Here is a 14,465-nt window from a genome sequence, read left to right on the forward strand (position 1 = left end):
AGGCCAGAACACCAGAGTCGCCGGGACTAGCATTACTGTTCATAGCCCTATTGGTGCTGGGAACTAAACAGGGGTTCCTCTGGAAGAGCAGCCAGTGGTCTAACCACTGAGCTAAGCATCCTTGGCTTAGAAGCATCCCAGGCTTAGATTTCCATCTAACATTTTATTCACTTTCTGCACGTCTTACATCCCTTACTGGAGACCCAGCTTTCTGGAGACGCTGGGTTAGCAGAGACTGCAGAACAGGGAGCACTTCCTGTGGGACATTTGGCATGACTCACATTGCAGGCCTGTGACACGGGCAGAGCAAACTGAGGCTTAGACTGAAACCTGAGTGCACACATAGAAAAGAAAGGAAAAGGCTCTCAACCTAGGTCTACATCAGCACCTAGCCTTGGACTCTTAACAGAGAATTCTGAAAATACAATGGTTGGTATGGGGTCTTATACTGAGGAAGAATGCAGAGTTGGGACCCAGAGGACAGAGTCAGGGCTAAGATGGCAGCAGAGTCAGGGATGAAGGGGGGTGGCACCATAAAAGTCCTTTACAGCCTGATGACATCAACCTCAACACAAAAAAGGTTAGGATCGCCGGGCAGTGGTGGCGCACGCCTTTAATCCCAGCACTCGGGAGGCAGAGGCAGGTGGATCTCGAGTGAGGTGAGTTCGAGGCCAGCCTGGTCTACAAAGGGAGTTCCAGGACAGGCTCCAAAGCTACAGAGAAACCCTGTCTCGGGGGAAAAAAAAAGTTAGGATCTGGGAAGGAGAGAGTGTGCAAGGGTAACCCTAGGAGAGGGACCCAGGAGAGAAGAGGGTGAAGCTTTGGAAGTGGCCTTTGGAGGAGCCATGGGAAGGATGTGTTCTGCGCAGTCAGTCTCATGGGTTACCTGACCGCAGTTGCTGGCCCAGGAGCAGATGTGAGACCCCTTCATCTATGCCTCTCCTGCAGCCCTCACCATCAGCCAGGGCTCTGCAAGCTCCAGGCTGCAGACCCTACCATTAACAAGATGATGGATTACCTGAGGTCCTGTGTGCCCCAGCTGAAACCTTACAGCAGTAATCTGCATAGATGTTAGAGCCAGCAGGAAGTTTTGTCAAAGTCCAAACCCACAGGGCTACAGATCCGAACGCAGGCACCTTAGTGATGCTCTAGTCTTCAGGAGCCTTTGGGGACAGTGAAACGAGGTGAGGGGTTCACCCACAGTCGGTGAGGACATAGAGAGTACTTGAACCCTGGTCCCTTGACTCTGGCTCACTGCTTCCTTTCAGGTTAAATGATAGCTGGTCCGTTCCCCACACGCCCCACACTCCTGTGTTACTCTGGTTCCCACAGTGCCTGTGTTGAGCTCTTTACAGACTGTCTCATTCACCTCCTCTGAACCATCCGTCACCAGTCTTAGTTAGGTTTCCATTGCTGTGACAAAGCACCACGACCAAAAGCAACAGGGAGGACGGGTTTACTTCATCTTACAGCCTGCAGTGCATCATCCGGGGAGTCAGAGAACCACCCGGAGGCAGGACTGCTCCTCCTGGCTGACTCAGGACCCCCTGCCAGGGGAGGCACCACATCAATCACTAGTCAAAACAATGCCCCACAGATTTGCTGACAATCCAATCTTAAGGAGGCTCCCTCCTCTCTGGAGACTTGAGCTTGTGTCAAGTTCATATAGGAGTAGCCAGCACACTCAGTGACCTCCATTGGAAGCACCCAGACCTTGGGTGCTGGGTATTTACATGTATGCTCTTGTATGTGTAAATGTCTCCTGAGACTAAAGAAAATCATGCCTGATTGTGTTCCAGAATATGTTCAAGTCCTGGCCGCAAGTCATCAGAAGTCATGAGACTCTGGGGAGATACTCCACATTTGGAACCTCAGCTTCAGAACATGGACTCACAGAAAGGCAATGAGATCAGAAACTCAACTTCTCAAGAAAAAGAAAAGATGGATGGATGAATGATCACCTTTCAGCACAGAAATCCAAGGGCAAGGGCATTTTCAGTTTGTTTGGTAGCCCTGGGACTTGGCGGATCTCAGGAAGTGTCTGCCTAGCACAAGGGGCTGAATGAGCACACAGCCTGTTTACATAAACAAGAGCACGCGCCTGCCATGCTCATCATCGGAGCAGCCAATGCTGAATGAGGATAAAACAGGCCATGTGCATGAAAAGCCCCCAGTAGGCAGCACGGAGTGACACAGGTGCCAGCTGTCGCTTGGGCTAATGTGTGGGACCTAGGCAGACCTTCCCAGGTCCAAAGAGCAGCAATTTGAGCTGGAGATGATATCATCGTCCTAGGAAATGCACCAGCTGGTGAGCAAGGGATGCAGGGACGGCATAGCCATCTCAGCAGGGGCGACAATCTATTTTTGGAGATAAAAAAGGAAAACTTGAAGCAGATGGGGGATGAAGTCATGCCTTTGAATCATCCGACTCCTCTGGTATCTGCATTCCCCTCACTTCTGTCTCCAGTCTTCTGCTCACTCAGCACCACTACCATGAGCCTAGGCCTCTAGGGATGCTGTGTCTCAAAAGCAGACATCCCGTTCTCTAGATCTGTTCTGTCCCTTGATGTAGATGGGAAAGAGTCACGTGGCCAGGATTGGACAGCTCCTGGAAAGGTTGACCAGTGAGTGACCTGGGCCTCTCATTACATAGCATTACTTAGGTAAGTCTCCCGTGGCCCAAGTCTGCTCTGTGTTCCTGGAAGACAGGCCAAGTCATGCTGATCAGAGGGGCCAATGTCCCTCCCAAGAGATAAAACCTTCAGTTCAATTAGGCAGATGTAATAGAGCTTCTACTTGTGCAGGCCATCAGTAAGACCAATCAGGCTTTGCAGGAGAAAGAGGGAAGAAAATGCAGTACTAACACCAAGTACTACAACAAAAGCAGCTCAGTGGTATTGGGATCCGCCCCAGGTGTGGGCAGCAGAGAAGGCTTGATGAAGAAAGAAAATGCTAGGTGGGAGTTTAAGGAAGCCTCAGAATTAAGGCAGGTATAGAGGCATATACCTGTCATCCCAACACCTGGTTATTGGAAGCAGGAGGATCAAGAGTTTAAAGCCATCTTCAGTTACCTAACAAACTCGGGGCTAGCCCTCTTCATGAGACCCTCTCTCAAAACAACAGCAAAAAGGTAGAAAGACAGACAGACAGAATAGTTAACATCAGGAAATAAGACAGCATTGAGAGCTGGAAGAGTAACAAAAGACGAAACCATGAGCTCTCGGCAAAAACATGGCGCAAAGAGAGATTAAGAAGCTGATGCCCCAAAACCAAGTATGGTGCTGGAGAAATAGCTTGGTCAGAGAGAGACTCCACCCCACATGACAGGTAACATCAGCACTAGGGAGGCAGAGACAGATGGGTCACTGGAGCTTGCTGGCCAGCCTGACATGCTTGGTCAGAGAGAGACTCCACCCCACAGACCTGAGGATTGAACCTGATGTTTTCCTCTGGCTTGCACGTGCATGTTCACACCTACACACACACGCACACGCGCACACGCACACGCACACGAACAACAAGTCACAGAGTATGGAAGGAGGAGGAATTGAGACGGTGTGAAGTGAGGCTGCAGAGGGCTCTCTAGGCAAGTCAAGGAGCTTAAACTGTATCTTTTGAACAAATTCTTGGTGCCCCCAATCCAGGCAGACCAGCATACTATCTCCATGAAGGAAATGTTCCAGTTATACTCGTTGCCTGTGGAAAAGCATCCTGACAAAAAGCCACATGCAGGAGGGAGGGTGTTTCGGACTCACAATTCCAGGTTATATTCCACCACTGCAGGGGCATCCCAGGGGCAGGAGCTGACAACTGCTGGTCACAGCTCGTCCAGAGCCAAGAGCAGAGGGAAACAAATGACTCCGGGGCACTTACTCACCGGTGCTTAGCTAGCTTTCTCCTCTCTTGTACAGTTCTGGATCTCCAAGCCCAGGGAATGGTGCTGCCCACAGTGGGCTGGGTGTCGCACATCAATGAAGACAATAAAGACAGTTCCCAACTAGCATGCCCACAGGTCCATTCAATGCAGACAGGACAGCCTGCTGTAAACAATCTTTCACCGAGACTCTTGTCAAGCTAGCAATTAAAGTTAACTGTCACAGACAACCACACAAATAACTAAGTCACCAGAGGGCTACTGTGTAACACAAATAACTAAGTCACCAGAGGGCTACTGTGTAGAGAAAAAAGTTTGACTCGCGGATTGTAGTTTTTTTTCTTTCTTCCTGCTTTTGCTCTGACCCATTTAGACTACACTTTTCCCATTTTAAACCCAGTAGAGAACATTGTCCAACTTGACTCCACCCTGAGGTGCTGAGTCCCCAGCACTAACCCAGGGCGGCAGCTGCGGGGGAAACGGAAGCTGTAAGACATTACTGAGCAGGGTTTTGGCTTTATTCACTAAAAATTTAAAAAAAAAAAAAACTTTGCTGAGAAATACAAACTCTTTCACCATAATAAATGCTGTTTTGATAACAAAACTGTACTTTTCTCAAATACCCAGATGGAAGACCATATGCAAAAAAAAAAAAAAAAAAAAGCTTCAAGGAATTTTTTGATTGGCCATCTGCTAAAATTGGAAGGCAAGCCTAGATTTTGCTCTCCACTAAGAAGCCTACTTGCTTCCACCTGGCGCCACCTGCTGCTTGCATTTGGGTACGGCTTCGCTCACAGGCGGCAGGGACACTGGGTCCACCCTGCACGGATGAAATGCACCCCATGCAAGAAATCACAAAACTCCAGATTTCTTTAACGTTTTACAATGACTCACACCTCATCTACACACACACACACACACGCACACACACACATGCACACCAATACACACAGAGACAGAGAGACACTCACTGCAGAGGCATGGTGCCCCACGCCTGATAAAGTTGTGCACTTGGCTTTGCCTGAGAGAGTTTCAGCACAGAGATGACCCACCGACCTGAAGAAAATGCCAGCACCCCGCTCTGAGGCGCTCTGTTCTTTTACAGTGTTCTCTGTGAAACAACAAATACGGGGAGCACTACCCCAAGCTAGGGTCTCTCACGTAACGACATGTGACGTAGCCCAAGATGTTGAGCGAACAGGGTCGGAGTAAAGGCAAGTTAACGAAGAGCCATGATTAGTATATCCCAATGTTTTCAGGAAAGATCTGTACCTGCTTCAACATGGATGTGTTTGTGCACAGGGAAAGGCTGACAGTGTATACACTAAACTGCTGGTTTCTAATTAGTGGGAACTCTCCTATGGCCATACCACCTGAACACACCTCATCTCACCTAATAAATGGAGACTTTGTTTTGGGAAACAAGGTCTCACTAGATAGTCCTGGATAGCCTGGGAGTCACTATGTAAATCAGGCTGACCTCAGACTCACAAAGATCTGCCTGTCTTTACTTCCCAAGTCCTGGGATTCAAGGTGTGCCCTGCGATCGCTGGAGACATTTTTAGATTTTTTTTTTTTAACCTCACCTAATCATATGTTAGTTGAATCCTTAATGTGAAGACATTATTTTCTAGCAAACCAGAGGAGGTAATAAAAATAATGCCACATTTAAAACATCATTATTAAACAGTCACCGGGTGCCCGGATGCCTCCTTCTTCCCTCCCTAAGGGTGTTTTCCTATTTAGATGTTAGTGCTGGATCTTGAAAGCCAGGTGTTACAGGCTGACTGACAGCCTGTGGTGCTGTTCTGGGTGGTAGGTGAGTCCTCCGGGAGGTTATTTATGCTATTGGTTGTGTGCCCTAAAGGAGCTTGCAGCGTGCTGGTCTCTTCTCTTTCTGGGTCCCACTGCCATGAGGTGAGCAGGTCTCTACCACAGGTTCTGCCACCGTGTGCTGCTGCATAAGGAGCCCAAGGCAGCAGCGCCAACTAGTCACTGGCTTGGAGCTGATGTTTCAAAACTATGAGCCAAAACATTTTACCTCAGCAGGTTGATGGCTTTATGTATTTATTACAGTGACAGAATACTAATTCACACAGAGATCAAGTTATGAGGCTGAAAGAGGAAGGGAACAGAGACCCCGGAAGAAGAGGATGACAGGTGACTCAGGCCCGAGTCAGACTACTACAGATTTTGTCTGTCAGACTATCCCATCCTGAATATTTCAGCTTCAATCAAATGGGCATTGACATTACAGCCTGCACACGCTAAAACAGGAAGACATTACAGCCTGCACACGCTAAAACAGGAAGACATTACAGCCTGCACATGATAAAACAGGAAGACGTTACAGCCTGCACACGCTAAAATAGGAAGACATTACAGCCTGCACATGCTAAAACAGGAAGACATTACAGCCTGCACATGCTAAAACAGGAAGACATTACAGCCTGCACACGCTAAAACAGGAAGACATTACAGCCTGCACACGCTAAAACAGGAAGACATTACAGCCTGCACATGCTAAAACAGGAATCTACTGGAGCCATCACTTAACCCAACTTCTGACCTTTACTGCAGAGAAAAGTATCCCCTATGGACAAAACAAAGCCACCAGCACCTGCTCAGTCACAAGGAGGTCTGGTCATCTTCCTCCTCCTCCACTTGGCACCATCTTGGCACCTCACCAGATCCCAGAGTATCCCACCTTCTCCAGCTCCACTATGCCCGAGTCTCCTTGGTGCCACCTGATGAATCCTCCTCGCTTCTAACCCTTCTCTCCTCGAGACCCGTTTCCATGTCACAGTAGAAAGTTCTGTGCTTTTATCTTGCAGTGGGGAGCTTTCCGAGACTGCTATGTAGCCCAGGCTGGCCGCATACTCTCAGTTTTCCTGTCTTTACCTCTTGGGTACCGGAATGTATGTGTGTGACCATTCCCAGCCCAGTCGTCAGCACCCCCCCCTCTCTGCCAAGTTTCAGTCTTTACCCTCCCCCACGAGCTCTACACACTGACAGACAACACGCCCAGTTCTAAAGTCTGACCATCACCCTCCGCCTTCTACTCAAAGCTGCCACATGGCCTCCCTCGGTTAAGTTCTTTGATCTGACATTCAAGACTTGAATGGACTCAAATGGTCTTGTGTGGACTCTGCTGTCAAATCCGCATCTTCAAAACCCTACCAACATCAAACAGCTCAGCCGCCGGGCCATGGTTTTCCTCTGCTCCTGTTTCCAGTGCCCGGCTTCAGCATCTGTGCTGCTTAGGCTTTGAAGAGACACGCCCCCCTCAGGCTCCTGTATCTGAGCCATAGGTCAGCCCCATTGGAGGTGGTGTTTGGGGAGGTAAAGGAGCCCTTAGGACATCACCATCCAGCTTCCTGCTTCTGCCACCTCGTTTCCCCTGAGGCTGTGCCTTCCTCACCATGATGTATCGCATAGAATTACAGACCAAAATAAACCCTTTCTCCTCTTAGGTGCTTTCGGTCATAGTACTTTTTATCACAGCAGGAAAGCAGCTGCTAGGGCTTTGACTGCTGGTTTACTGATGGTAAGTACAGCACTGCAAAACTGACCAGGATGACTTCTGCTGGAGAACTCCTTTGGTGTTCAGCCAAAGGCAGATCCGTGCACTACTGTGGATAAACCAAGATCAAAGGAAGTACCGTCCAAAGGTGCCTGGTGCCCACAGTCCGGAAATAGTGTGCTCACTAGCCAGAGTAAGAAACATCGGGATTCATGGACCAGTGGGCAGAGTAAACATAAAATTCCTTCTTTAATAGAGAGGAATAATCAGTTGCAGGCTGAGCGTTTCTCTAGAAAGAAAACCCGCAATCTATTTCGAAGACACTTAACTGGATCATGTAGCAAAGTTTAAGAATTTGTGTAGGAATACAACACTCTCCAAAACTCAGATTAAAATTTCCTACACCCCACATCTGAGAAAATTTTTATTGCATTTATGTGTGTGTCTTTTTGTGTGTGTCTGTATGTGTCTCTGTATGTGTCTCTGTGTGTGTCTGTATGTGTATGTGTCTCTGTATGAATCTGTGTCTGTATGTGTCTGTGTGTGTGTGCCTGTGTGCGTGTGTCTGTATGTGTTTCTGTATGTGTCTGTGTGTGTCTGTGTACCTGTATGTGTGTCTGTATGTGTGTTTGTGTGTGTCTGAGTCTGGTGTCTGTGTTTCTGTGTGTGTGTCTGTGTCTGTATGTGTCTCTGTACGTGTCTGTGTATGTGTCTGTGTCTGTATGTGTCTCTGTATATGTCTGTGTGTATCTCTGTGTGTGTGTCTGTGTCTGTATGTGTCTCTGTGAGTGTGTCTGTGTGTGTGTCTGTGTCTATGTGTGTGTGTCTGTGTGTCTGTGTCTGTATGTCTATGTGTACCTGTATGTGTGTCTGTGTGTGTGTCTGTGTGTCTGTGTCTGTCTGTGTCTCTGTATGTGTCTATGTGTGTCTGTGTCTGTGTGTCTCTGTGTGTGTCTGTCTATTGTGTGTGTGTCTGTGTGTGTGTCTCTATGTGTCTGTACGTGTGTCTCTGTGTGTGTCTGTGTGGGTGTGTCTGTGTGTTGGGGGGCACATATACATATGAAGGGCAGAGGTCAATTTGGAGGAGTTGAATTTCTTTTTCCACATGTGAGTCTCAGAGATCAAACTCAGGTCTGACATGTTTGGTGGCAAGCAGCATTACCGCTGAGCCATCTCCCCAGCCCAGTATCCCAGAATTCCCTTAAGTGAATGGGACATCAGCAAACTGTGGAACACCTTCGAATGATCTCATGTGTGTGGGATGGACATGCCAAACAAGAGAGACAGGGAAATGCATCTGAAGAAGCAACAGGTCAGCTATTCCACAAATGGGACGGCAGGAGGGAGAACGGCACCAGAGAAGGAACGCACATCGCAATCCAGGGGCTCAGAGTCAATAGCAGGAGAAAGGCGGGCTCAGAGATGAACTCGTCATAGTGAAGAGAGACAAAGGTGACAACACACCTTACATCAGAAATAATATAAGCAAAAAACTACAAACAACAAAACAGGGAGGATGTCTGTCTGTGTCGTTCTCAAAGGCACGCGAAGAAAGTTAAAGACGACCTTGGTTAAAGGAGGCATGACTCACGCCCATGGGTCGGGAGACTCAGTGTCCTTCTTCAGAGACCCGTTCTACTCAAATGATACAAAGACTGAACACCTTTAATCCCAGCACTCGGGAGGCAGAGGCAGGCGGATCTCTGTGAGTTCGAGACCAGCCTGGTCTACAAGAGCTAGTTCCAGGACAGGCTCAAAAGCTGCAGAGAAACCCTGTATTGGGGCAAAAAAGAAAAAAAGAAAAAGAAACGATTGAACACTCTCATTCCAACTCCCAGTGGTATTTGGGGCAGGAGATACAGAAACTGACAAAAGTCTCAAATGGGACGGAATTGTGATGCAAAGAGGCATCCATGTTGTCTAAAAGGACCCATCTCCCTGCAAGACACGCAGTGACTACAAAGATTAAAATAACCACTCTACAGTAGAGAAATATAGAAGATGTTGTAATAACTAATTTAACCAATACCACCAGGAATATGATACCTCTTGGTACGCTAAACCGAGGTTACAGTATCTTTTTTTGTGTTTTTTTTTTTTTTTTGGTAAAAAAAAATGTGTAATCTAAATTAGACTGTGAGAGAAATCAGATAAAATCAAATTGAAGTTCCTTCTGAAACAATAAAAACTGTTAATACTGCTCAGAAAGTCAAGGTCATGACATCAAATACTGAGGAACTCTGAGAGCATGAGGGGGGCCAGAAGGAAATTATGACCAAACCAATAAGGGTCTCAGGCTAGACCCCACTCCAGAGGACGACTTAGCATATTGCTTCACAGTCCATCAGGGGTCATTCCCAGCTTCAGTGGCTCTGTACAATGCACACTGGGGAGGTTACAAGAAGTGGGTAGAAAAACACACTTTATACTAACTTCATAATATCTTATGAGTCTAAAATCATTTCAAAATACTTTAGAAACTGAGTGAAAAATACAGTTTTAGAGAAGTCCTGAGGGAATTTTCCACTATTAAAAAAAAAGAAGAAGAAAAAGAAAAAGTTTGCTAATGGAATCTTGCAGGTCAAATAACAATAAAAGTAGAGGGAGCCTAGACCTAAAGGAAGAACTCACAGCGCTGGGGGGTAAGTAGATGTGGTGCCAGAACTAAATGTATTTGTTTTCCGTTTCTTTAAAATAAGCAACTTTCAAAAGCTTCTGTAAAGCAAAGGACACAGTCAACAAGAAAAAAAGGCAGCCTACAGAATAGAAAAAGATCTTCCACCAACCCCACATCAGACAAAGGTCTGATCTCCAAAATACACAAAGAACTCAAGAAAGTGGTCTTTAAAAGAACAAATAATCCAATTTAAAAAAATGGAGTACAGACCCAAACAAAGAACTCTCAACAGAGGAATCTAAAATAGTTGAAAGACACTTAAGGAAATGCTCAACATCCTTAGTCATAAGAGAAATGCAAATCAAAACAACTCTGAGATCCCATCTTACACCTATAAGAATGGCCAAGATCAAAAACACTGATGACAACTTATGCTGGAGAGGTTGTGGGGAAAAGGGAACACTTCTGCATTGCTGGTGGGAACGCAAGCTAGTACCACCCCTTTGGGTGTCAGTGTGGTGATTTCTCAGAAAATTAGGAAACCACCTTCCTCAAGACCCAACAACACCACTTTTGGGTATCTATCCAAAAGGCTCAATCATGCCACAAGGACATGTACTCAACTATGTTCATAGCAGCATTGTTTGTCATAGCCAGAACCTGGAAACAACCTAAATGCCCCTCGACTAAAGAATGGATAAGGAAAATGTGGTACATTTACACAATGAAGTACTACACAGCAGAAAAAAATAACAACATCTTGAATTTGCAGGCAAATGGATGGAGCTAGAAAACATCATTTTGAGTGAGGTACCAAACCTAGAAAGACGATTATCATATGTACTCACTCATAAGTGGTTTTTAAACATAAAGCAAAGAAAACCAGCCTATAATTCACAATCGCAGAGAACCTAGACAACAATGAGGACCCTAAGAGAGACATATGTGGATTTAATTTATATGGGAAGGAGAAAAAGACAATCTCCTGAGTAAACTGGGAGCATGGGGACCATGGGAGAGGTTTGAAGGGGAGGGGAGAGGCATGGAGGGGAGCAGAGAAAAATGTAGAGGTCAATAGAAATCAATAAATTTAAAAAAGCAACTTTCCATTGGCCTGGAGGTACATACCTATGATTTCAGTGGGGATGGGAGAGTGGGGGAGGGTGGTGGTGAGTTTGAGGCCAGTCCAGACTTTGTGAGACAAACAAGACAAAGCAGATAACTTTCTGAAGCATAAAAAATAATGATATGTATAGAATTAGAGTAAAATATGTTGTAAAAGCATGTAGGTTGAGGATAGAAACAGGCCTGTGCTGTTTTTAAGCTGTTTGGATTTTCTTAGGAATATGGTAAGCAAACCTTGAACTATAGGATTAGGATAAAAACTAGAAACATTTTTAAATGGATATGTTTAATAAACCTAAAGAAGTGACAAAGCAAACTTTTTTTCTTTTTTTTCTTTCTGTTTTATTAATTTATTTATTTATTAAAGATGTCTGTCTCTCCCCCCCCACCACCTCCCATATCCCTCCCCCTCCCCCAATCAACTCCCCCTCTCTTATCAGCTCTAAGAGCAGTCAGGGTTCCCTGCCCTGTGGGGAGTCCAAGGACCTCCCACCTCCTTCCAGGTCTATTAAGGTGAACATCCAAACAGCCTAGGCTCCCACAAAGCCATTATGTGCAGTAGGATCAAAACCCAGTCAAAGCAAACTTTTAATTCAATTAATCTAAACAAGACAAATAGAAGATAATTAACAAAAGTCCAGACCCAAATTCCAAGGCAATATTGCACACTAAGTGTAAATGGATTACATACAATAATTAAAAGGCACAGACTATCAAGCAGGCTAAAAGACAATAATCTATATACAGGCTCTCAACAAAAAGTACTCTTTTAAACATGGATAGTTTGGAAGTAAAAGAATAGAAAAGTGTATCATGGAAATACTAAGCCAATACAAGTTGGAGGGTGCCTGTCAGTATCACAGAAAGCACACTTGGGGACAAAGAAATCATTTTATAAAGGAGTATGATCATTAAAAGAACATTTCAAAACACATGCAAAGGAAGAAATACAATTACAACTGTAGTTGGAAATTTCAGTATCTGGCAGTAAACCAGTAAACAAAGATAGAACACTATGGAGAACTAACTGGACCTGACATTTACAGAATGCTACATCAGCCAGGACAGAACACAAATAACTTCAAGTACATATGAAATGTTCACCAAGACAACATATGGGCCACAAGGAAACAGTCAGTACATTTTAAAGGACTGAGGGAGCAGCAGCAGAAGGCACCTGCTGTAAGCCTAGAAGCTTGGGTTCACTCCTAGGACCCACACAGCAGGAAGAGAGAACCTATTCCCAAAGAGCATTGTCCTCTGCCCGTCACACACACTGTGGCATGTGAGTGCCCAACACCGACACAAACAAAAATAAATGGAATAAAAATTTTAATCATGTTTTATAAAAATTAAAGAGCTTGAGATAATAAAGAATATAATTTTCAACATTAATAAAATAAAATTGAAATCATTAACAGAAAGTATTTAGAAAATATCAAAATAATTGTAAAACTAAGTAATACATTTATAAATAGCCCATGAGAAACAGAATTCTCAAAGAAAAGCCGAGAAGGCTGTGAGCGAAAATAAAATGGAAACTAGGAAACTCTCTGAGAGTTATTCAGAGCAGAGCACAGGGAGACTGTGGAGGAAACAGTACAATAGAGACCATGTCTCAGAGCAAGGCGGAGAGAAGGAGCCAGCTCTGCTGGCCAGGTGCTCGCCATTGTCACAGGCCTGGTAGAAATGAAGACCCTCAGAACAGACAGCTCACTCCATCTGACCGACTGTTCAAACAATGGACCACCAAAGAGCAGAATTTCCCCAAGAAGCTCATTCTGGGAAATGAAAGACCCAGCCCACAGCAGCGCAGCCCCAGCTGCCCACGGGCTCAGTGGTGGGTGAGACCGCACTCTGAGCAGCCGCTGACTTTGCGCATCGTAGGCTGGTTACTTAAACTCTGCTCCCACTTCAGGACCTTGAGGGGTTTGCTGAATTTCTCTGCCCTCCCCAATGGGGCCACACTGAATAAATGTCAGGGCTTTTTTTTCTGCTTTCAATTTTTGATTTGTCTCTTTTAATTGGCTTATTGAGGAGAGGAGAGGTGGCCAGACCTGATTGGGGCAGGTTGTGTAACACGCATATCTACTACACTTATGTTTACACACACTCTCCTCTCTCTCTCTCTCTCTCTCTCTCTCTCACACACACACACACACACACACACACTCAATAGTAATAATTTTCAATATTTGGATCTATTGCCAGGCATGGTGGACTACACCTTAGTCCTGGCACTGAGGAGGCAGAGACAGGTGGATCTCTGTGAGCTCAAGGCCAGCCTGGTCTACAAGCGAATTCAGGAAAGCCTGGGCTACATAATGATACCCTGTCTCAGAAGAAGGAGGAGGACAGAAAGAACAACAAGAACAAGTCCTTAAATATCAGAAAGTACATGAAAAGGGAAGAACAAAATCTGAGCATAGTGGCCCACGCGTATATTTCTAGCAAGACCCATCTCAGGAAAAAAAAGTACTAGAAAGAGCCATCAGAACATCACAATGTCATGTATATAACAGAAAGTTGTCACTGCTGGTGGGACACGGGGACCTGCTGCTTGAGAACTGTCAGTGAGGAAGCCAGTAACTCACAAGGTCACATGACCCCAAGAGTCCCAAGAGCACAGGCATCTACAAACCTACAGCTTAACAGTCTGGGCAGCTTTTACCTCATCCCCGATCTGGAAATAAACCCAGTGCCCCAAATGCAGGATGGATAAACACACAACGGTACAGTCATCTAACGGAACACTGTCAGCAATGCACATACAAGGCCACCCAACACACGTGGAAGCCTCCAAGCACTCCTGGTTTATTTGCTTCTCTGTCCAGCGGCAGGGTTGAGGACAAGAGACCTGAACACAGGGACACACATGAGGGCTTCTGGGGACGGATGGTGGGCACGCTCATCTCACTAGATCCTCAATGTGCTGGATGGAGTGCTAGCTCCACCCGCTTAACCACCAAACAGAGTCGAGGAGACCAGAAGGGAGAGTGAGCAGAGCCATGGGCGAAAGCGGAAGTGCTGGTAGCTGCTTTAAAAGTTACCTTTATTGAGGCAAAATTTACACATAATCAATACACCTGACTCAGTAAATACATGTCTGTCATCCATCCATCCATCCATCCATCCATCCATCCATCCATCCATCCATCCATCCATGCCAATGCTGGAGACCGTACCCAGGGTCTCACACAGGGCAAGGTCTCTACCGCTGAGCTTCTAGACCCCATGCTTATCTTTAAAAATGAGCAAGCTGAGGTTTTCGTTTTCCTTTCCTTTCTTTCTTCTTTCTTTTTCTCCCGCTTCCCCTCTCTTTCTTT

General features: G+C 45.8%; 1 protein-coding gene across 2 annotated transcripts in view; it reads right to left on the reverse strand.

Moving 5' to 3' along the window:
• Positions 1 to 14,465, reverse strand: part of Ttll11 (tubulin tyrosine ligase like 11) — a 234,034-nt gene that overhangs the window by 173,207 nt on the left and 46,362 nt on the right. The window lies entirely within an intron of this gene.

Source organism: Chionomys nivalis, chromosome 22 (genome assembly GCF_950005125.1).
Source record: "Chionomys nivalis chromosome 22, mChiNiv1.1, whole genome shotgun sequence".
In the NCBI taxonomy this organism is placed as follows: domain Eukaryota; kingdom Metazoa; phylum Chordata; class Mammalia; order Rodentia; family Cricetidae; genus Chionomys; species Chionomys nivalis.